The sequence below is a fragment of the Anser brachyrhynchus genome (assembly GCF_964034855.1).
Source record: "Anser brachyrhynchus genome assembly, chromosome: 4".
Classification (NCBI taxonomy): domain Eukaryota; kingdom Metazoa; phylum Chordata; class Aves; order Anseriformes; family Anatidae; genus Anser; species Anser brachyrhynchus.
Genome location: NC_137698.1, coordinates 5,294,679 through 5,319,753, shown reverse-complemented (window position 1 = coordinate 5,319,753; position 25,075 = coordinate 5,294,679). Strand labels below are relative to the sequence as shown.

Genomic DNA, 25,075 nt, shown 5'->3' with positions numbered 1-25,075 from the left:
ATTACAAATAGTGCTTCCCTTATTCTTTTAAGGAGGATATTGAATCTCTACCAGTAAAATACAACAAAATCTTTGCCGTATTTGGTGGCACTTTTTTTGCATAGCGTTGATGGTTTTTTGCAAATTATCCTAGTTACTACTTCAGGGTCATGGATGTTGGTACGTGAATAAGTCTTAAACGCCTTTTATTTAACTGACTCTTGTAAGAAGGCTGCTTAGGTAGTGGATGAGCCCATCAGGCTGCAAGGTGATGTTCTATTTGTTATTCATACTGACAAGCGGGTAAAGATGACTATATTTAAAACTAGCGAACTGGAGCATTAATGGTTTGTCAGCAGAGATGTCTTCCTAATTTCTAAGTAAAGTATATTATGAACAATTTCTTGTTTGGTAGAATGTTTTGGTCATGTTTTACTTGAAAGCTAAAGCATAGGAAATCCATGGAGGGTCTTCCTGTGGACAGGTTCCCTATCCAAAAAATATTCATTAATTACTAATAATCACTTATTAATATCTGAGACTCAGGAAGTCACAAGGCTGTGGCTGAAGACTAGAGTTCCTCCAGAACACCGTGAATGTTGGTTTCAGTCAATTAAGCGTAGTCAAATATTGGTTTTAAACCTCATTGTTCTTGTGTGATTGTGTTTCACTGTTGCTCTTTCCCCAAGTTCTCCAGAGAGCTGTATACTGAGAGCTCGTCTGTGACACTTCTCTGGATGTGTGTATCCAAACAGGCTGCTTGAGCATGCATGAAGGAGCCAGGGCAAACTCACGAGGCAGTAGGTCAAGCACCGTCAGTTGTGGGCTTCTGATGCGAGAGCGCTCTCTGGATTTGGTGGTTCATGTGTCAGGCTCCAAAAGGATCCGTTGCAGATGTTGAGATGGTGTTTATGACATAATATCTCTTCCCAACACAGTCAGATCTCTGAAAATGACTATCAGTTAGTGTATGTGGGGGGAACGCTCGCATGTGTGATTTCATGAGGGAGGCAAGTCAACCATCACATGCTGGAGAAACTTGGCCAAGTAATATACATAAAACTGGACTATGTCTCAGTGCTGTCCCAAGAGGACCTGCATGCAGATGTTAGTGGGGCATTTGCAGAATTAAATCCCATCGAAGAGAACTAAATCAAAGCTGGACTGCTGAGACGTGAAGCTCAAGTTCTTTGTGGCACGGTTTCCTCAAGCAGTTTTTATAAACACTTCCTAAACATTTTATGAGCTATGAAAACAGTTGGGGAAACTGTGGAGCCACAGAAAGGTCACATGCTAAGTACATTGCTGGAAAATGTTCAGTAAAGTTTGAGAACCAGCAGTTCACTGGCAACGTTATGGACCTTTGACGAACCCCTCTTCGCTGCCTTCTGCTTAGCTATTTTTATTGAGACTTATCTATGGTTATTTATTTCTTTAAAGAAAATGCGCCATGCGCTAGACACTTATCTTCATTTCATGTCCTTTTAATATGACATCATAAATTGTATGCCCTGAATGAGAAGGTGAAAATTAATATCTTTCTGCCTATGCCATGTATATGGTCTAGATTATGGAAGCATGGCTTATTTAAAAAATAAATAAATTCTTTTTAAAAGTGCAATTTTCTGTATTTGATTTATGTTTGCAATTTCCGTAAATGCCAACAGCTTATATTGTGGTTTCCCACTCTTTAAGTTACTGGAGTTTCTGCTGACTTCCTTTGGGTTGCCTGTGAAATATTCTTTGATGTGACTGTACAGAATTTATCCAGTGTGCTAAAGTCTTCTCCATTCTCGGCTTTTGCCTGTTTTCTCTGCTGAACAGGTGTCCCTACCAGATATCTAAGTGATGGTCTGCCCGTATCAGACAGGTCCATTTCATTTACCTGTGAACAAGGCTGTACTAATATGCCTGAGAAGATTGCTATGTTTGGGGCTTCCAGCTTGCTCTCTTCCAGCAATATTATCGGTACGGGGAGTCCTGGCAAACGAAGCCAGCTCGCCCCAAGTGTAGACTGAATTCAGTGCTATGATAAATGACACATTTGATTTTAATAGAGAATAGGCCAAAGGCACCTAGAGCCAAGTACTGAACTGAGACAACAGACACTGTGCTCATCTGCCCTGTTTTCTTGAAGATAAGGCTTTGAAATGGTGGTGAGTAAACTAAATGATAAATCACCAGATGTTGGCAGTTTTGGGAGCAGCGGATGTTAATTGTACTTCAGGAATGCTTTATGTTCATGAACGAAGTTTATACCGTGAGGCTTGTGTGGTTACCCATCACTTTCTCCTCTAGCTTTTGGCCTTACTATAGAGGCAGTGATGTTAGCTGTGGCCCTTCTTCACCTACAGAAGAAGGGAAAGCTGGAGGCTGAGTTACTGTCTTTTGGAGTGATGTCAGGGGAGACTTAATCATCTTCAGATCCCCACATAGCTTGGTGACTGCTAAGTCAGCCTGCTAGTAATTAGGACAGACCCCACTTGCCATGCAGGATAGCTTTGGAGTGCCTGCTCCCCACCCCTGAGGAGAGCCAGCGTGGGGCCTGGCTGATGCACAGCTACTCTCCTGCATCTTTCTCTGAAGTTCAGATCACAATAAAGGAAATATTTGGGGGGGTGGGGAGAAGAGCCCACCCCTGTAACTTCTCTGTGAGGCAAAAATGCGTTCAAAGAACTATGTGCAGCTTATTCAGGAAGTAATATATTTTAGACAACTTGGTCGCGATGTTAGGCTCAAATACCAACATTTTCAGTAAGCGACTTCTCAGAGTTGTGTCACCCTGAGCAGAAAGATGACTAAACAACAAAGGTGGAGAGACTCAATTCACTTTATGCGTAAACCCTATCTTTTACTTGGATTATTCTCAAATGTGCGTATGTGTGAGAAAGAACAGGGATATTTGGTCAATGTGCTTGTAGCTGCCTTGTTCCCTGTGTGCTTCCTTTGTTCATTTTCCAGTTACTGTAGTCCTTGAGACTTTCACACACTCAACGAGCAGCAAATGCCATGTTCTGGAGTGGATTTAAGCATATTTATCATATCCCTTCTGACTTTCTCAGGTGTTCAGGCTTTGTCTCAACTCCTGCCTCCTAGAGAGACTCATAAGTCAAAGGAAATAAGACAATTGGTGGAAACCTGCTGAGGGGCTGGAAATCTCTAGGTCAATATACATGGGACTGATGCATTTGGGGAACAAATTTGTGAAGCTGTGACTGTTGAACTGAAATCAAACTTTGAAGGTGAGCACTAGCCTCTTGACTTTGACCTCTGCATTCAGTATCTCAGTAACATCAATCTATTCCACATCAATGCTTTTGGTCTGCCACTGATAGAAACTTTTAAGAGCCCACCTATGCTTCAGCAAAAGTCAGTGAGAGCAAAGATCCTCAAACTACGTTTTCAGTGCAGTTAATAGGTATTGATGCAGATACTATGCTAGCAGGAGGTTAGCAATTCTGCCTGAAGAGGTTACATACCTAAATATTATTGAAATCAGTGGGGGTTATACATATCTACCTGCTTTAATACTTCTAAGGGTTTGATGAGATCCCTTCCAGTATCTGTAGGTATTTTAGTGTCTTTGACTCAAATTCTTAAAAATGGAAGGAGTGCTTGTAGGAGCTCTCACAAATATTTATGGACTGTATCTCCTGCCACACCCACAGGAGGCCTATGGTTTGAATGTGTTACCACTGCTTTGCAAAAATGAAGGGAATGAAGAAAATGAGTGAATCCTATAGTGTCAGAAACCACCCCTGGCAAGTCTTGCTCTTCTCCTCTGGAGTTGAATAAAATTAAAATCATACACATGCCTGTGTGTATCTATAAGTAGCTTGGCTGCTTGGATCCCACCATGCAGGGAGAGGCAGGAAGCTGACAAACACAAGAATGATTTAGTGAGGATGGAGTTGTTCACTTTTATAGAGGGTAAAGGGGAAGACACAAACTACTGCTTGAACACTTCTCCAATTTAACCTAGCTTGAGGTTTGAATGTGCTCCCATTGACGTCAGCAGGCGTTTTACCATTGGCTTCTCTGGGAGCAGGGCAGTGTCTTCTGTTTATGTGAAGTTTACTTCCCACACCCTTTTTTTTTTTTCTCCTTACTATTTCTGTTTTTTTTTTTTTTGGTTTGGTTTGGTTCTTTTTTTTTTTTTTGTGGTCCTTACCATAGCAGTCTGAGCACCTCCATCGATGTGACTGGAGGGATTCCTGTGCTGTGCCTGTGACTCAGATGTGGTGGTCTGCCACTTCAGAAGATGTGAAGCAAGGCACAGAAGGTTTCTGATGCTGTCTCCAGTAGATTGCACAGAAGGAGTCTGGCTGACTCCGCTTGCCTTTTTGCAGATTGAAATTGGCAGGCTACAGCAGTTATCCTCAGTAGAATTTAAATGCGAAAGCTGAACTGGGAGGTGAGAAGCCCTGAGTATTTTCTGCAGTAAACTCTGGACTTTTTGCTACGTTGCTTTACTGTTGACTTCGTTGCTTAAGGAACTCAAAGCTCCTACTCAGGCCAGCAGAACTAGGATTTCTCTCTTGGGGTTTCATTCAAAGCCCATTGAAAGAGATTTTTGGTCTGTTCAGATAAATTGAGGTCCAAAAAAACAGTTAATTCATCAGCTGGTTATGCTGTTTGTGCTCAGGTTGACACTTGCTTCAAATTTTTCTAGTGTATCTCAGAATGAAAAGCAGTCCATGGTTTGACCTTTCCTTGAGGCATCTGATTAAGATAACTGAGACCTACTGTTGTGGATAGGGGAATGAGAATCAGAAGGCCTGGGCTTTGTTTTTCAGGTTTTGCTGCTTTTAGCTTTTGCTTGTTTTAGACCTATAGAGAAGTTAGTTTCAGTTTTCTCTCATGTAACCGTAGTAAGGTGACTGTTAACCTTTTTGCACCAAGTGTTGTTCTGATGGCATTTCTTTTCTTCCTGATCACTTTCATTGTGATCTCCTCGGTAGAAGAGAGCACTTGGCTCTTTTCAAGTTCTAATCCATAATTATATAAAGCATTTAGCAAGACATGAAGGCCTAATCTCATCTCCCAGAAGATGCTTCATTGCTAGCGGCTGTCGAAGTATGCATTAGTGGGATGGTTCAGACCACAGAAGGCAGCAATTGTTTTGAGTGCTTTGCAGAGTTCCTTGGTGTGGCGATCATAAGAGACTGAGCCGTCATGTGAATATTTCAGCATTTCCTGGTTTCCATAAAGTCAACAGTATCACAAGAAGGATTGCCCCTTGTGGTTTATCTCTGCTTCAGCTTCTGGGGAGGGAAAAGTAACTCACAAACACTTGAAAACAGCTGGAAAAGATAAACAAGCTCCTTTGATGTTTTGGGGGGTGGGAGAATGAAGAGGGAGGTATCTTGGATTTTGCGTGGTCACTAGATGAGTCTTTACCCTACTTGCTCGTTTGGGCTGAAAGATCTGTTTTTACTTATTATTCATATATTTAAACACCTTGGAAAGCACTGTGACAAGACTTAGTGCTCAGTCAATGTACGCTTGAATAGAGTGTGTTCATGGCAGTGCTTTATAGCTCCTTTGTGTGCATCTTGATGGGAAACATTTATGACCTTTATTTACAGATCGTTGTTATTTGGTGTTCCAGACTTGTAATTCAATTTATCTGAGTCTGAATCAGAGTACTACTCCCCACCATGCTGTTCTTCTTGACCAGTTTTTCTTTTGTCAGGAAATGTCATTGCCAAATGGACTTTGCCAAACCCTTGTAGCCGCAGAGAAGCTGCTTGGATCAGTTGAAGGGTTCCCTGGTGTAATCTTGCATGATTTTTTTGTTGTTGTTGTGTGCATGTTTTGTTGTGTTTGTTTTGCTTGGAAAGTAAAAACACTCAAAATTGATGCAGTTTATATTCTTAACTAGCGTTGTGTGTGTGTGTGTTTTTTCTTTTACCAGTAAGAAATGGGTGCAGAATGGAGACCTTATAAGTTCATTGCCCTTTTTTTATGTGCTTTGAATGTTTTACAGTCTACATGGGATTGTAAAAAGTGTTAAGATAGCAGGATAGTAAAATGTATTGAGATAACATACCCAGTTGCTGTCCAGCCCTTCCATGAAGGAGAGGTTGTGACTTTCCATCTGAACGTGAGATTTTCAGCTACTGTAGACTATCAAGAATGTCAACACTTTTTTTTTTTGGGGGGGAGGGGGGGGGAACAAACAGTGCAAGTGTAATTTATAGATGACTTTGAAGCATCAAGCAACAGACACCCGCCACCCCTCCAAATACAGTTAGTGATTTTGCAAGAGAATTCTTTGGTTGATTCCTTTAACTCATTTTTTGTTTGTTTGTTTTTAACTGGAGAGCAGCCTCACCTATCCTAATCCTGACTTTTTTTTGGCCAATTAATATCTTAATCAAGAAAAGACATTACACAGAATTCATCTGTTTTTTGACATTATGTGCGTATAATTTATAACATATGCTGAATTCATAACAGTTGCGAGTGAACACTTTCAACTCTTAAAAGTACTCGACACTTAAATTAACAGTGTCTCCGACCTAATCCTGCCTTACCCGCAGTATTAGATGTTTGCTTAAAAAAAGCATGTTCTGTTTAAAACAGTCACCATCTGTGATCTAATCTAGGTGGGGTAAATTTTAAAATAGGAAATTAGCTTATTAATATGGACTTTAATTATACAAAAGAAAAAAATCTAGATATTTGTCAGTATTCCTGAAGAACTGCTTCAGTATAAACTTGCTGCAGGATTCAAACTGGACTTTAACTGTCAAAATTCATGCATTTCAACCTAAACCAGAAAACACTTTTTAGAAGTCATTTGTTGAAGTCGTGTGGTGAGGTAAACTTTGAATGCCTTCTTTTTTTGAAGTGAAAACTTGTCATAAATATCAGCTGAGATGGAACACTTTTTTTTTTTTTTTTACTCCCCAAAATAAGCACCAAAAATGATGAAATAGAACCCTAAACAAGTTTTCCTCAAGCTTGATAAAACTGTGAACACTCACTGTCAAAATCCCTGAAGAACTTAAATACTGTCATTTCCATCTGCAGCTGAGGGCTTCGCAAGGAACAGAAGAGAGGGAATTCTGCAGCAGAAGGTGGCTGCTTCCTGAAAGTGATTCAAAAAGATGAGCAGTCAGACAAAATGATGAAAACTTGCAGAGACATTGGGTACAGATGTTCATGGTGCAGGCTATATATTGTTTGTACTTCTTGTTGTCTACATATGAGACTGTTAGTGAGAGCTGGTCTCTTGAAAGCTATATCTATCACTACAAACACTCAAGGGTAATTCTCACTATAACTAGGAAGGAAATTCAGCAGATGAATGTTTTGGCTGAATGCCTTATGAAGAAGGCATTAGCTGAAATATTAGTCTATAGAACTTCCTTTCTTCAGCTGTGTTCAACCTGTTAAAGTCCCTGTTCAGAAAATATCCAACCCACAATTTGCTGAAATCAGATCTGGAGACCTGGTAGTTCTATCTGACTTTGAGTGGAGAAAGTTTTAAAGACTCGAGGAAAATGGAGGGTTGTGTTGACTTGCTTAAGAAAACTTAATTTTCCACAGTAAAAAGCAAAGCTGGATTACTGAAAGGAAGCCGGGAACATTAACAGAAGGAGACATTTTATGATGTAGTAGAATGTAGTGCAAAAGAATGTAGTGCAACAATAACAACTAAAGACTGACCCAGTCATAAGACAGAACCTACGAATAATGGTCAGATTTACTGGTTATGTTTATTTGCTAACTTTGCATTTGACTTTGTTGGTAGTTAATGCAAAACCTCAGAAAACAAAATGTTACAAAATTTCCAAGAAAATGCTTTGATATTGTACGATTACTATTATTTTTTTTTTCCTCCAGGAGACCAATTTACTAAATAGTCTGTGAATAGCATGGTAGTGACCCTGGGGATTATCCCTGTTACTCCCAGCCATGACAGTGTGCATCACTACTACTCTTATATACGGCTGGGTTTTTGAAAGATCAGGCAAAGAAATCGGAGGAATAAGTGATTGCTATTTAGGTTCAAAGGTTAACTTGCATTTCCTTAACTCTGAGAGAAATGATTAGTATGGAATGCTTGTCAAAGGAGCCCCCCTCCCATCCTTCGTAAGGACACGTGCCTCTTCAGTACTTTCTCTTGGTATTAAGTCCAAGTCTTCTCCCTGTTATCTGTTAATAGCCTACCTTTAAATCCAGTCAACACCAAGGTAATTGTTTTACTGCACCCGTGGCCCACTCAATCCAAAGGAAAAGGGTAAAGGGATAGTGAAAAAAATAACGAAAATCGTACCAGAACTGTGGTTACAGGAATGTTCACAAAGGTCTTAATAACTGCACTGACATAAAGCATTCTCTCTGCACTCACTGCAGGTGCAGTACTCCTGCTCCCTGGAGAAGCCTGTCTTGAAGTCTTTTCTCCTTGAGTCTTTCCACTCAAGTGAGAGGTGGGAGGCACAGATTGAAAGTGTTTTCCCCTAAGGTTCTTCCCCAAAGGTACCAGAAATGTTTTGTCTTCAGGTTTGTCAGATGTTTTCCTTGGGCTCTTCCTTAACAAGTTTACTGTAAGGTAGGACACCTGTTATTATGTACAATAGCAATATATCAGAAGGTACACAAAGTGCAATGGAAAGAGGAAGGAAATGAGAGAAGATTTGATCTGTCATCCCGCATAACTGATGGAGCAGTCAGTTGATTCCCCTCTCTAGAAATGGGGCTTTCTATTGGAGAGGGGCCATTTGTCCCTTTAAACTCTGACCTTCTAAACTTCCTGTACTAGATGAACTTCACCAGATCTTGGCACTCTCCTTGTGTGGAACTCTTTTTTTTCTTTTCTTTCCTTTTTTTTTTTTTTTTTTTTCCTCCCCTTTTAATACTAGAAAGTAGCAGAATTATTCTAACTCTGGGAAGGGAGATGAACATGGAAAATCTCGTTGAAGTAGTCATATATCTTACAAGAATCCAAAATTCTTATGAGGATATACTAAAGACACTTTTTTTTGGTTACTCCTTCTATACTACAATGGTACCCTCTTTGTAAATGGATTTTTTACAGTGATTCTTCATGCATTTTTATTTTTCTGTAAAAAAAAATAATGTAAAACTACAGAAAAACTTGTTTTAGTATGAATTCCCAATCTGTTTGCAGAGGTTTACCTGAAACAGCATAAGAAATGAGTGGAGGAAAATAAGTTAGGACAGAAGACTTTCTGGTTGCTGTAGATATGAGAATAGAAAAAGGTTTAATAATTAATCTAGTAAATCACCGGTTACACATTGGAAAGTGTCCATCTTTACAGAAGTTCTGATGTTTGGGAATGAGATTATATCACTGGGAAGTCTGTCACGGGGAGTTTATCCCTAATTCCTCCAAATCAGCCATTAACCGCTGCCTTCAAGCGAGAGACTTCATATCTTTCATCTGTTTTTTATTTCTCTCTAGAATTTAAATGGTTTTGCTGTCCACTTGCGTGCTTAATCTATCCTCCAGTTTTATCAAACTTCTGACTCATTTTTAAAATGTTACTTTTTAGCCTTTATTTTGAAAGGAAAATATGCTGGTGTGGTTTTGTATATTGTGTCATGATTGAACTTCCTTTGGATGTGGTCCTCAATACCATGCTAATTACAGCCCTAAATTTGTCCACAAACATGGAAGTAACAATCCCTTGCAGAGAAGGATTTGGGAAAGCTTCATTCAGAAAGCATGAGACATAATGTGCAATATGTTGGAAGCTGCCTGTGTGATTTCATAGGCAGCAACTTATTCTGCATGGTATGTATTTGTTTATTTTTAAGAAAAATTCCTTGGATATGATGCACTGGTTTCCTGGATGCTGTGTATCTGTGTATCCTGTAGAACATGACTGTGCAATTAAAAAAAACAACAGGAGATCCCACTACTGTAGGAAAGCTAGTGGAATGAATCCACTTTTTTTTTTACTCCCTTGTGGAGGCAGTGCGCAGAGAATAAGAAAGGGATTTTCCTCCCTTCCCCAGTCTGACTGATGCTCATTTTCTGTTGCCATGGGCAGCTATCATAAACAGGGGCTCTGTGTTAAACTACAGGAAAGGGACAAGCCTTGAAGTAGAACTTTGTGCTGTTCGAGCAGCCACCTTTCTCTTTGCTGTCATTTGGCAGGTTGCTTTGTAGTCATGTGGTCTAGAGGGTTTTCCCATCCTGTTCTGTAGCATCTAGATTTTGTTTTCTCAGTCCTTTAAACACTTCAGCTTAATATTTTAAGGTCTCTGAGGTATCTGTGTATAAGTTTTTAAAGACTAGTGGAACATAGATGCGAACAATTAAAAAAGTACTCAAGTTGGTAAGGACTCTGAATGTCTATTCATTCAGCTGTTGTCTACAACAACAGTTGTGTCAAATTGCAGCTGGGATGGATTTCTCACAAGTGTGGAAATATCAGATGAGGATAATCTTTCACTGGACTATTAATCACTTGCTTGCTTTTCTGTGTCATAGACTGCAACACCTCATTTGTTTCAATTCACTTAACTTACCCTTGCCAGGATTTACGTACTCTATAGCTGCTACCTGATACGCATGAGATAACAGTAGGACTTCTTTGAAAGGTGACAACAAGTGGACAGGTGAAAAGTTAAATAGTTAACAGGCACTGATGTCCCCAGAAAACGGAGTAGAGAGCACAGTTCACCATAAATCTTATCCAGTAAGAGCTATGCATGGCCTTCTGAGCTACTTGAATCCCCGCAGGCTGCTGACACGGGCTCCCTGGGCAGATGCAGGGTGCAGCAAAGTCAGGCTGCCACACAGCCAAACCTCCCCTGCTGCTCACCCTGGCTCTGCTGCCTGAACTTGTGCTTGCTTTCACTTTCACAGCTTCAGGCTGGTAGGACTGAATGGTATTAAAACCCTGCCAGCCTAAGAATCTGTTTCTTTTTCCTCGCTTTGTCTCTCTTCCCCCCCCCCCCCCCCCCCCCCCCCCCCCCCGATATAACAATAGCTCCACACAACAGATGCTTAGAAAGTGTATCGTGGCAGCATCTTGGTTGGTCTCTTCCAGGGCTCCTATGTCTCTACAGCAACCTGAAGATTGGCTTCAGGATGCCGTGACGGAGGCTGCAGGTCTTGCTGACCATTTGAGCACGTGTGCAGCACCACTAGTTTCTAAGGCACTACAGCCATGTGCTGAAGTCCGTGCTGCTGAATCAGTGCTGTTGCTAGCTAAATTAAATTATCACAGCAGCAAATTCTATGACCATCCTTCTGGTTGTATACAGAGTGGAAAATAGTATTCAAGAGAGACACAGTGTGCTACCAAGTGGTTATGATGTTGCTTTCTTCGTACTAGTGCAATTCCATTTTCAGAATTGAGATCCTTCTTCAAAGAGTTGCAATAGTCTCTGCAAATCCATAAAATATTTGCAAAAGTTTTTTAGCATAAACAATAACAAAAAGCAGCCAAAAAGATTATCTTCCCATACTTAAGCAGACCTTTTGAATGAATTGATGCCAGAATAGCCTAGCCATTTCCAAATGTAAGTTACAAGGAAAAAAAAAATTGAGTGTTTGCAAAGTAGAATAAAATTCACATCTTATGTCCAAATAACTTTTTTTCTCTATGTAACTAGATAAAATTTTCTTTTTAAAGAAAGGTAGGAAACTAGTCCTCTTTAATACTGCGTATGATTTTATTGCCACTATACTACATTATATAGGCTTTTCTTGCATGACTGACAACCTTGTATAAGCTATACATACCCTCACTTAATCAGTCTTTTCATTCTTTAAGTAAACATTAATATTTTATATTCGTATCCCTTTATGCCAGTGATTATAACTTGCATAACGTTCTATGTATTTGTAAACAGGTACAGACTGGGGGGCCAGAGGCTTGAGGGCAGCCCTGTACGAAGTGTCAAAGAGGGCCATGAAGATGGTGAAAGGTCTAGAGGAGGAGACACGTGAGGAGCGGCTGAGGTCCCTTCGTTTGCTCAGAGCAGATCAGGCTGAGGGGAAACCTCATGGTGGCCTGCAGCTCTTTCATGAGGGGAGCGGAGGGGCAGGCGCTGAGCTCTGCTCTCTGGGGACAGAGACAGGACCCGAGGAACGGCATGGAGCTGGGACAGGGGAGGGTCAGGCTGGGGGTTAGGGAAAGGTTCTGCACCCAGAGGGTGGTCGGGCACTGGGACAGGCTCCCCAGGGATGTGGTCACGACACCGAGCCTGCCGGAGTTCAAGCAGCGTTTGGACAATGCTCTCAGACACGTGGTCTGATTTTGGGGTGGCCCTGTGTGGTGCTAGGAGCTGGACTCAGTGATCCTTGTGGGTCCCTTCCAACTCAGGATATTCTGTGATTCTGCTTCAGTTTCTGCCTCAGAAGTGATATTGCTCACACTAAGACTTTTGTAGCAGAATAAAGTTGATAGTGGGCTCGTATGCGTGATGTTTTCAGGCATTGTACTGGAGAGTCTTCTGGATGCCTCAAAGAAGGATTTAATGCAAAGTAAGGCAAGTTAGTCCTTTTAAAAATAAAATGAAAAATAAAAGCCAAAAATACATACTAAACATTATTCTTGCTTCAATGAACCCTCGCTATTTTAACAAGGCCTTCATTTCTCTCACTGCTGGAATCTGTCTGCCAGTACTGTCAGGTCCGCACCCTGTCTTACATCTCAGCTACTTCTTACCTCTTGCAATTCCACCCCATCAGCAGCACAGCCGTCCTCCCAATGGAAAACATGTGGTATTGGTTGTGTCCTTGCTTGCCTGGCTTGTTGTACTTGCTCACAACTGTTAATCTGGGCACCTTGTCCTCTGACCACCATTGGTTCGGTCTCTGTGTTACTGTAAAAACAAACAAAAAGGGAAGCCAGCTAACAACCCTGTTCCAGAGCCAAGGCACCAGCAGATGTTTCTGGGTGATTTCTTTGCTCTCCCTTGGCCAGTGGGGACCTCCAAGGCTGTGTCATCCTGCTTACTGTGTACATGTGCCAGAATGGTGGGAAGCTGGGAAGTTGCGTGTTTGTGTAAGGAAGTGTTTGACCACAAACGCTTGAGTCTTCAGAAGGGCTGTCCAGAGTGTTGTGCTTTCAGACTCCCAGTTCAAGACTCGTGCCAGCACAGTCTTCCTATCTGATGCTGCTCTATAACCTTTATCAAGGGATAGAGAACTACAGCCTAAAGAACTGCCTGTGCTCACTGTTGTGCATCCCCAAAAACTTCCAAAAGAAGTTTCTTCCTCCTCTAACAGGGTCTGAACAAAGGCCCTTGCCTAGCGAGGCAAATTTAAAGTGACAACTTATTTTTCATTTTTACTGTTGACATGTGGAAGTTTCATTCCAAAGCTTAACACACATCATTCTGAAGTCACATAGGTGTCCTTTCCAAAAATATCTCTCACTGACATTAATACTTCTACCCACATTTTTTTGGAGTCTCAGGACACTTCCATTATTTATTAATTAATGCTGTACTGGGATGTGATGCTGTTTGTGTATCTCACTGGCTTTCTCTCCTCCCTAAGTTAGTGTAAATCTTGTTGTTTTATAACTGGGGAGAATTAAATCTGCTATTGAAATGGGCTTCTATCCATCCCTAGGAGTGCCATAAAATTTTAGTGTCTTTGTTATTTAGTGTGCTGAGTAAGTCAGGAATAATTTTCTGTTTTTCACAACACCGGACAATTTCTTTAGCTCTGTAGGATCCCTATTCCCTACAGTGTTCCCATCTTCCCTAAATAAACTGATGCTCTCTTGTGGCTACAACACTCTTCCTTCAGAGATAGACAGTTTCACAAAGTACAGTGTGTGTGGTTAATATTCATGGCACATACTTCTTTCATAATTTATCATTAACTTACTCATTTTAATTTCTTCCCCATGAGGTCTGAAACACACCAGTGTTATCCAGTTTCTTTTCTCTGCAGCTCTGGCCATCTGGAACAGTCTTGCCACGTGTCTTCACCTCAGCTACACTTTACCATTTCTCAAAACATGTAAATAAAAATTATCAGATACGGGGTTCTAAAGCTTAAAAGCGGCTTAATTTTAGTGATCACTAACTGGTTAGGAAGAAAGCCGAATATCTTTTGGCCAGGAGGTTTTGAGTCCTGAAGAAGGCTTAGGTAGATGCTCTTATGAGTTTAACAGTTACATTGGTGTGTGTTAGTGAGCTTTGGCATGCATCAGCGGCTCATCTGCACTTCCCATGCACTGGTGCACTTTGTGGAGCAGTCTTAGCAGCATGTGAACTGGATTTCCTTCAGTTGCAAGTAAATCAAAAGTACGTTCAACCTGCTAGTGGGTATTCAACCCATGGGACCAGGCTATGGCTACTCTTGAAGTAAAAGCCCCTGAAGGACCAGCAGTGGGGATATTTTGTCTCCATCACCAGTAGCTTCACTCTGTAGATCCGCTTCTATTATGCTATGCTACTTGCTAATGTATGCTTACTCCATATGCTTATTCCTGAGAAATACTTACACCAATGATTTCCTACTAGTTCCTACCTATTGAAGATGCCGCTTTGAACAGAGGAGCAAACTTGGAGAAAGATTTGGCTCCCCTTTGCTCCTCTAGCTGAAATCATTTATGTTGGTACCTACAGAACTTAGCTTTAAAGCACCATGATCTTTGGCTCCAGAGTATGCTTGTTCTGTATGCCTTACCTGTTTTTTTCTGTCAGCAAGGCTGATTTGAGGATACTTGATTTTTTTTCTCAACTGGCAAGATGACCAGTCTGAAGGTAGGGTCTTAAACCCTTAAGACTATTTTCCTGTAGAGGTGTTAGTCCTCACTTCTGACATGTTAGGAAGGACAAGCGGGATTTCGGCTTTGGCTTAGCAAAGTCTGTGACAATGTGCTGCAGTTCTTCACCATCTGTAAACCATATCGGTCTATGTAATTACATGTTTTGCTGAATGGCGTCTTCCTCTACACTATTTGATAATTAAATTTGGTTCTTTAAGACCTTCTGAGCTACACATGCATAAATCCCATGAGGAATTGATGCCACTACACCTGTGCTAGTTCAAAACACACCAAAGAGTGTTTTCTTTTCCTGCACAGCTCACCCTGCTTGGGTTTCCTCCCAGCTCCCGTGTCACATAGATACACTCCAGGTCTTTCCTCCCCTGGTTTGCAGAACAAAAGGTTTTCACATACCTTGTGTTGTTGAAAGTCCTGTGGTGGGACCTGAAGAGGCACAGTCACAGTGCTTCCTCAAGATGAAATAAAAACTCATTTGGACGTGTTTGGGAATGCTATTATAATATTGGCCAGGAGATTTCATTCTCGAACTTCTGAAATATACCCTGGGCTCTCCTTCGGTGGCTAGTAACAGTATTCATAAGTTGTACATAACTACCTTTTGTTTCCTCTTGCTGGCTATAATTTTGTCAGTATAGAATCTCTATTTTAAGGCTGTTTTTTTGCACATGTGGAGCTTTATTGGATGATGACACTTCTAGTGCACACTTTGTGACGTTTCTGGTGTTGCTTTTTTTTGTTTGTTTTATTGTTTTGTTTTTAGAAATCGAGGCAAAAGTAGGGGTTTCTGTAAATGGGAAAATGACACTTTTGCACTTCTACCTAGTTGGAAGTAGAAAAAAGGGATCTTTTAATAAAAATTTAGCATGGTAATTTTTGGAACACAATGAATATATGTACTAAGACATGGATAAAAATATGGTGTTGCAAAGGTACACAAGAAAACTTCAGGGAGACTATTTGCAAAGGCTATTTCAGCCAATGTAGGTACGGTAATGCTTCAGGGATGCCTAACAATTATGAACCTTGGAGCAGCCAGCATTTTACAAGCATCTGCAACACAAGTCTCATTTCAAATTATTCTTGGTCTAATTGAACTAGTGAAGGGGGTGGTCGCTGGGAGTGCCCAAGCACTGCTGTGTGAAGACCACCAGATGAGCTCATTTACTCGACATGGTTTAGCTGGAACAGGTCTGGAGCACCTAGGGAGGAAGAGGATGAGAACAAGGTTGTAGAAGCCTGGGGCGGACCCAGCATCAGGAAGAGGAACGAGCAAATGGTGTTGAGGGTACATGCATAGGGAAGAAAACGGATGGCCTACAAATGCCAAGTTGTAGCCAGAGGAGGTCCTCAGAGAGTAGTAAGTGCTTTTGGGACAGCGTAAGGAAGAGCTGTACTGGAGTTTCTCTTCTCGGATTTCAGCCTGCTAGTAATTGACTGCGTGTTCGGTTAGTCTGCAGAGGAAAGCATGACCCTCTGCGAGTGGGATCAGGGCTGTTTTTTAAGAGGGAGAGAGCTGTGGATGCAGCTGGAAGAGGAAGTGCGATGGTTACCGGCTGCTCATCATATCCTTCCTCCCAGAGGTTTTCATCCCCTCGCAGCTGCCAGCTGAGTTGGTCGTGTGGATGACCCCACACCTGGTTAAGCAAAAAAGGATCTAGGCTAGGTTAATTAGTTTAAATTGTATGCCTTTGGTAACCTGTCTCATTTTGATTGAAAGTAGCCGGAGAAGAGTCCAACAGGCCAATCAGTGGGAGGATAGCTTCTAGCAGCAGCAAGCTGTGGGAGACAGTAACTTCTTCAGGTGCAGCGGTACTTAAAAGAAAAAAAAAAGTAAGAAAGAAATCCTAAATGGATCAACAGCTGCTATGGATGTTTATAAACAAAGCAAAGGAGATGAGTAAGGGGTTACTAGGGCAGGCAGGAGAGGAAATAGATAAATAAAATTATGGGGTAGGGCAAGAAAAGAATAATTAGGGGAGGAAAACAGAGGTTAAAAGTAGGGAATATAATCCATGCTTGATCAGTTCTGCAAAGAGAGCTCCTGGGTGTGAGGGAATTAGAATGTTCTTGAGGCTTTGTAGACATGCGTGGGTCTTTTCTTTTTTTGTAAACATGGTATGTTAAAAGTGACTACATTAGCACAGCAATTGGAAACAATTACAGACTTATTTGGAAATGCAATAAAATTTAGCTCCTGTCCTCTGAAAACTCAAATTTCAGACCAGCTTCTAAGTATTTGACCATGCTTAGGCGTTACGTTGCTTTCTACCTGCTCCCTTTGCTAGCCTTGGAAAGCTGTTTCTCATTCTTACCCTGTCCTGCAAAGCTACGCCCTGCTCCAGAAAGGCATGTAATGCCATCAGTTGCCTATCTAATCACAGCTGCTCAAGAGTTAATTACCTCTCAAGTATAACGAGCCAAAAGGAAGGGGATCCAGCTCTGTTTTACTCCCTGTGCACACCTTGGTGGGTTTGAATCATTACAGTGCATCACAGGGGAGTTGAGCAGAGAGCCGAATGAACCTTTTCTTTTTTCTAAAGCTAGGAATCTTTTGTCAAAGTTTTAATCAATTTCTACTCTGTGATTTCCCCTCCAAATACCTTATGTGCTAAAGGGACCTATTGTATTTATTCAAATTGGACATTTTTACAAGAAAAGCTATTAAGAGGAAGGGCTCAAACTCGGTCCAATTTACCATGTATCCGGAGGCTTAACCAAAACTATTATTACATGAAAGAATGGAGGAAATTAAGAACAGGGCCTTCAGAATGCCAAATGCCAGTACAATTTTTTTTTCCTTAATTTTCTTTCTGTCTAATTAACTCTGTCAGGAGTTTGAAAACAATTAGGCACTAAAAAGGAAAAAGGGTAAAATAGTCTTACCTAATTCTTCTGTGCATGGTAAATACTTCCATGCTGTGTCACAGGCATCTTTTGGACTTAAACATTTAAAATAAGAAATAAAGGTTAATGAATTGTAGTGGTGTGTCTGGAAAAATCTTGTCCTCTTGTCCCCAGGTACTGAAAAGTATAATGAGACTCTCCTAGATAGTACCATGTAAAGGTCTGTAGGCTGTAGAGGTCAAGGAGTAATGTGTTTTCGATGATATTGTTCAGAAGAATATGACCTTAAAAGAGCAATATTTGTTTGGGTCATTCTTTCCAAAGGCATAAAATGGTGAGAAATGTTTTTAGGACACCTAAGGTATTCTCTTTTGTGAGGTTAATCACAAAGGAAATTAAATCAGATAGAAATGATAGTGTCTTGAGAGCATATAACCTCATTGTGTTAGGTTTGGTTTACTACCAGGTAGTAAACAACCCGGTTTACTTGGTAATGCTGTTACTATTTCTCCCTTTCCCCCCATACCATTTTTTGCAGTCCACGCCTCCTGCAATCTCAACATCTGCATGCACTTTGATCATAGCATAAATATTGTGGGCTTAATCTAATTTAATGAAAATTGTAGGGGACTTCTGCATGGGTAATGATGAGAGCTTGTAGAAGAAAAGACGGTATGTTGTCCAGGAGTCAAAAACATGCAGTATGTTTGAATGCCTCTGCTTTTAAATTGATGAAGTCAGTGAAAAATCTCATTTCCAGCAAGATTTTAATTACCTCATGAAAATTTGCCTCTTTGTATGAAGTTCCAACTGGATATTGAAAAGCGGAAGAGTCTGAAATCTCCCAGCACAGTCATGACTGCAAGGTTAGGAGGCTGTGAGTTTAAACTCGTATGTAACCCTGCACTTACTCCTTTATACCAAGAGCAATGGAGTATTTTCACCAAGAAATGTATCGCTCTCTCCTGTATGAGCCACAGTGGCTTCTGGTGTGACAGAGTGCTTCCTACAGCAAGGCTTTTCTGCTACTGTTTTCTGGAGCACTTGTATGAGGTTCTGTTATGTGGCCTTTGGGGCAAAAGGAAACATCAGAAATATTAATGTTCACCCATCAGCAGAACTTCTCTTGTCCTATCAACATAAACTAAACATTTTGAATACATTTGACACAAGCGTGACTCCTTTTTTGCTGTGTAGAAGCTTTGGTTCCCTTGCCTTTGGCTGTTAATTTGGAGCATTATTGGTTCTCTATTTTGACTGGGTTCAGCCTGCTGTTCCCAGGCATAGTAGGTTGCAGGTTTCCTATGAAGCATTCTAGGAAAAATGAGAAAATAGAAATTGTTACAGCCGGTAATGTGACAATGGAAAGAATTACATGACTTTAAGTCTTACTGCAGCACTACTGTGTGTTAAGGACCACCATTTTTGTCTCAACCAATGTCTTCCACTTGCGTGCTTTTCTTGTATCAGGAAGGTCTGCAAGACTTCCTCACAAAGGAGTGAGCTTTTCAGTCTCATTTCTACAAACTCTGCTTTTAAATTATGGACTGATAACACACCCTGAATAGATGATGCGCTGCAAAACAAAACCAGGACCTGCATCGCTGTAAGGGTCCACCACATGGTTCTCTACTGGGTTGGCTGCAAAGGTACTGAGCCCTATAGTTTATTCTCTTTTCTAACAAGTGTCTTAATTTTGATTCTTAATTAGCGTGGTACCATCCTGGTTGTGAATCTTGCCAAGCGTTTCCTAAAATTAGGAGGAAGGTATTCATTCTCTTCTCTGAGGAGTTTTATGGCCTAAGTACAAGAAACAGACAAAGGGAGGGATACAGGTCAGGAGCAGATTGATAGGATATTGACAGCCAAGGGAGCTCCACAACTGTTCTTTTTTAGTTTTCCAATTTTTGTACATTTTGTGTTAGATTGAGGGTTAGGGTGGAAAAGAAGAGATGGGAATTTGGGAGAGGCTAAATGCTTAATTCTGATCCTTTTATTCTTTAGTTGAGACCTCCTTTAAAAGGCTCTTTGCCGTTAAATAGATAATGAGAAATGTTACCTCTACCTCCACTTTGAAGCGAATGAGAAATCAGCCACTTGCACGTATTTGATTTGTAGATTAATTTTAGGCTTGTGATTACAGCAAGGCTATAGATCTTCATAATCACAGGCCATCATTACTTAAGTTTGCTTAAAATAATATGACCTTTCAGAGTAACCAGTTGTCTTTCTGTCTTTGTAGCATCCTTGTTTTAGCTTAGCAAGTAAGTATTTAAGACAGTATTTCTCTGTCTTATTCCTGTCTAACAAATGGAGTGCAAATAAATGAAAAACTTACATGAAAATGTTATGTGTGCTTAACAGAATAAATGCAGTCCTGAGTTGCTAACTAGGTGTCAACAATGTTCATCTAAGTGTGAATAATAAAAGCAAGATGAGAATATTCTGACAACTCTTAATTGACTGGTAATCTGTACATCTTTCTGTAATGTCCAGTAACATTTTTGTCTCCATTTTAGTCATCAGTTTGTAATTCTTTATCGACATGAACTGCCAAAACTAGAGCAATGCTTAATCATTCCTGGGTCTTTACTGACACAAAAGCGGAGACCCCTTACAGATTTTGCCTCTCTTCTCCCTTCCCCATATGATGTTTGGGGGTTGCTGCTGGAAATTTCAATTGTAGGTATTAGTAACCCCTGTGTAAAACAAATCGATCTAATTTCTTAAAATAAAGAGAAATGGCAGAAATAAATAAACAAGCAAATAAGCCCAAGAAATAAGAAAGCCTGCTGTGGATCTGTTGTGCTTCTCAGTTGAAGAACTCAGTCATTGCTGGCCTTTGACTGCAACTGCCTGTGCTTTATGGAAGGAAAAAGGCTTGTCATCTTGAACTATTTGCACCTCTGCATAATATGTGAATGATCAAAGTATATTGCTGACTTTACAATGTACCTCCAACTCTCTTTCAAAACTGTCACAAAAATTTTTGCTCTTACGGCTAGCATCCAAAGAAAAAGTGCAAGCAACTTTTATCCCCACACGATTACTATTTTCCTGGTCTATAATGCTCCATATCAAATGATTTAAGATTCTTGGAAAACAAGTCTAATTGTTACAGCTTCTACAAAAATGATATTTATTGCATGAATTCCTAGATTTGACTCTCAAAAGCTTTTAGAAACCTGCCAAATCACCTCAGAAAACAAAAAAAACAACAACAACAAAAAAACAACAAAGTTTTCTAACTGTCTAACTACATCAGTGACAAGGGACAGCTATGGGTCAAAGAATAGAAGGACACCCGGGATCAATTATTGATGCCTGAATTTGATTTTAATCATCTTTGCATGTGAGTGTGGACTAATTTCTTTGTCCTCTGTACAGATGTTTTCATTGGCTGCTAAACAACACTGTTTTGATTTATGAGAGGTCATAACAAATTGTTGCAAAGAGGTTGCAAGATGTTTCTGCAGCTACTCAAATCCAAAATTCTTTTCCTTTATCAACGTATGTGTGGGAAAGGAGTGCCACTGCATTTCATTTCTAAGTAGTATGTAAATATACTGTGGCTAGTAGTGTGGGTTGTGAAAATCTTCCAACTTATGACTTAGAATACATGATTCAGATGGCTTAAATACATATGTGATGTTATGTAGACTGTTGCATGAGTTCATGAAGGGATATAGTGGAACTCATAACAGCTAGAAGTCTTCCTGGGTGGTTTTGTGTAGAACCACGTTCAATAGTCCTATATTTACTAAGTTTCATCACCTGTATTTTTGAAAAATAGATGAAGGACCAATGGTATATGCCAGTGAGGATGAATTTGAGTTATTTTCCTCTACTCATACTCGAATGTATTTTTTCCTCTACTCATACTCAAATACTCAAGTATTTCTCAAGAACAGGGATTGTGTGTGTTCCAACCTGTATGAAGGATTTTCTATGTATTTTCTGTTAAATTCTCATGAGTAGCAAAATTTTCTTTTCCTCCAGTTCTGCATGATGGATTGCTCTTGCATAGTTTGTGCCTCCTTTCTCTACAGCCTCTCCATTGCCATCAATATGTGTACTCAGTAAAAATAAACCAAGAGGACCCAGGAGAGTGAAATGCATGATTAACATTCACCATTTTTTTCAGAGCTGACATGGGTTACTACTGAAATACTGTAAAATTGTTCTCACTAACTCAGTTTCACTCTGTCCCTACACATATAAAAAGAAGACAGGATCTAATAACTTTGTACGCATATTTTTAAATACAATGGCCTGAAGTAGTCATGGTCTGATTGCAAAAGACCCTAGTAAAAATCTGAAAAATAGGAACCCATCCTGATTTTAGCAGATCCATAAATCAGTACATAAATAAATAACTTGACTTCCTTTTCTATTCCAGGTAGAAAGCACTCAGCAACTCCTACAGATTATTTGTCATGTAGTTTGCTGTTTTCCTTTAAAAATATTTGCAGGCTTGGGTAAATTAGGAATGAACTGTTGAACATTTACTAAACTTCTTCATCATATTTGCTATTTTAGATATTTCATCAAGAGCTCCCACAAAGGAGCATATAAATGACTTCATTTTTTTTCCCAATTTTCTAAGAACATGTTTATTTTCGTGAGCAGACAAAGCTCAGGGCTTTACTTCGCATTAAAGTTATAGCATAAAGCATTGACATGATACTATATTTTTGAAAACTAGAGAAGTTGTGCCAAATACAGCAATGAGAAAAAGAAACGTCTTCAATCTGAATTCACCAACTGGAAAATAAACTCTGTCTGAGCAGCTCTGATGGAGAAACAATCCTTACAAATGGAAAATAGTCTTTGTTCTTTTATTGCATTTAGTTTATAAGATGAACAAGAACCAATAGGGCAAATAGGGAATCTTAAGCAATTCCATTTACTTTATATTTATAGTTCTACAAAACTAAAAATCCCTTCCTTTGGGAGGATTTATACAGTCTCTTACCATCCCTAGAGCAGCTATATTACACAGGATCTTACCCTTTCTTGGCAAAATTTGATGTGCCTTAGTCCAACAATAAAACAGGGTAAAAGCAAAATGAGTGATTTCTAGAGAATTTGATTCTGCAATTAATAAAGTCTTATTCTAAGAAAACCACAAGATTTAGGGCTCCTGCTCTAAAATCAGATCTAAAACTCATGTTAGATATCAATTTAGCTTCCACTAATATTAGGTTTTATTATTTCTGGGGATTACAGAGCCATATTTTCCTTTTTTTTCTTCTTTTTTTTTTTTTTCCAACAAACTTTCTTATTTATGGATTCAGCTTCTTTATTCTTTCTGCCAACCATATAACTGCAAGAATTCCACTTTTTTGACTTTTTAATTGGCAGCATCTGATGTGTGGTGTAAAATCTAGGCAAAATGGCAAATCCCCTTTGACTTACTGACCAGGGTTTCACCTTAGAGGTGCTAGGTCTGGCCAGATTCTGTTGCTGCTATAACTTCTCTGGTGCTGTGCAGGTTGACTGCCCGCCCTGTTTGGAGGAGAGTGGGGATGGAAAAGCTAATAATAATGTTCAACCCCAAACATGCAAAGGTGATGCAAAAAAAGCCATGGGAATGGCTGATCTCTCCCTGCAAGAGTGTGACACTTGTTCAGAGGCACAACCTTGAGGAATTTGTGGAGCCCTTTCTTCTGGAGCTTGAATGAGTTGGAAATAGCACTCTTTCTTTACCATTACAGCTGAAGCTGGCCCTGAGATGGATGGTTTCTCTTAGGTGTGGATCTTGTTACTGTGATCTATGCATATGATACCTTAAGACAAGATAACTCCGTGTAGAACAAACCATAAACCTCTCCAAGTATGAGCTGGTAGTGGTGTAGTTTATGAGCAACATATGTTAATGGTGCTCTGTGATATGTGTCATCTGCCTGGGGTTTGGGTGCCGTTTGAATTGGTGCTTTGTATTGATTTGCAATTTTTCCCTTTTGAACTATCACCGTTTCTGAGGCTGTGAAGCAGCAAAAATGTTGGTGTCAACAGTTTTACTCCTCTAAGTATCATGTTCTTTCTGCTGTTCCCTATTAAGTACTCTGACTCTTCAAAGGCACTCTGGCCCCTTTTTGAAAGAGGAACTAGTTTCAGTTTGATGACCCATTGAGCATGTTACTGTTACTAAATTGTTGCATCCCAGTTAATAGATTCCTTGAATTCCCACCAGTATGTTGCACTCAAGATCTTGTTCCAGGCAAAAAACACACTCCTGATGTGCAAAGCCAAGAACTTACTGTTAGAATAATTGAAGTCGTAATTGTTTAATCAGAGGATTGTTATTATTCCAGTTACAGTAATGCTGACTCTTGAACTTCAAATTAAATCCAGTTACAATGATGTGTGCACCAATTTTTCTAGTATCTGCCCCTTTCTCTAATGTTACGTTTATGCTCTGGGTCCTAAGGTCATTGGTTTCAATCTTGGTGCCTTGGGAGGTTTCTGGTGAGTTGTCTGCATCCTGAGTCCCTCCTTCAGAAGAGTTTGGCACGATAGTGAGGGTTTCTCTCTCCTCACTTTAGGATCAACTTGCAGGTATTTTTGTTTGCCAACATGGTCTACACCTTGCTCCTTCTTCATTGGTCTGTAATTCCATTTGACATCAGAATTTACTGTATACAATGTTTTTGACTTATGTCAGAGACATGTTCTTTTTATCTCTTGGTTACCACTACATCTCTTTTTGCCCATCTTCCAAGACCACTGGTTACCAGCAGCTTATGGCCCTGGGATCACCCTGTGCCCGTGCTGCTATCCTGTGCCCGCCATGCTGTGTTGTAGTGCTGATTCCTGGGTAGTACTTGTTATTGCCATCTTCTGTTTAAATGTAAGCCCTACACCTTAGGATTTTACAGACTTAAGATAAAGGTGAAGCCAAGTAGGTAATGGTCACCAACCAGTCATTAGATAATTGCTCTTACAACAGAGCAAGCTTGGGTGCAGCTCCAGGCAGGCCGAGACAACACCAGGCCCAGACTGACAGTTGGCATAACACAAAACCTGTGACCTGTTACAAGCAATGACAACAGCATATTTACTGAGCAGTGGACCTACAGAACAGAGCTGGCAAGTGCCAGTAACTGGTGTCTGGGATCACTGAGGGAAAGCTGGGGCAGGTGAGGAGGAAGAAGCATGCAGCCACTTCAACACACGAACGTGAGGAAAGAAATAAAGCATTTGTTTTTGGATGTCTTCAGATGTGAAAAGGTACAGATATGATTGAGAATTACCTTAGAGTAGGAGCTTTTCTGGTATGACTTTAGTTTTAGCAAACAGAATGTTTGATATATCTCCGTCGCAGGACTCTGGGTTAGCAGGATGTAGGCCTACATGTGGATAAGTGGTTTATACCAATTACGAAGCAACAGCTGTTTTCTGAAGATTTAAAATCTGTCTTCAGCATGCCTTGCTGCCACCCAGATCTTCCTGGAGTGCCTCCTCCTGTGTTTTCTGTGGGAGGCAATAGCAGGCCTGGGGTTTGCTGA

General features: G+C 40.3%; 2 long non-coding RNA genes across 9 annotated transcripts in view; one reads left to right on the top strand and one right to left on the bottom strand.

Moving 5' to 3' along the window:
• The window catches only part of LOC308194598, a 137,499-nt gene that overhangs the window by 59,180 nt on the left and 53,244 nt on the right, over nt 1–25,075 (top strand). The gene's annotated exons all lie outside the window — the stretch shown is intronic.
• Nucleotides 15,591–17,625, bottom strand: LOC308194956. Its single transcript, XR_013951098.1, has 2 exons — nt 16,039–17,625; nt 15,591–15,919 (listed from the first exon to the last, which is right to left on the bottom strand). It is a non-coding gene; the product is annotated as an uncharacterized lncRNA (long non-coding RNA).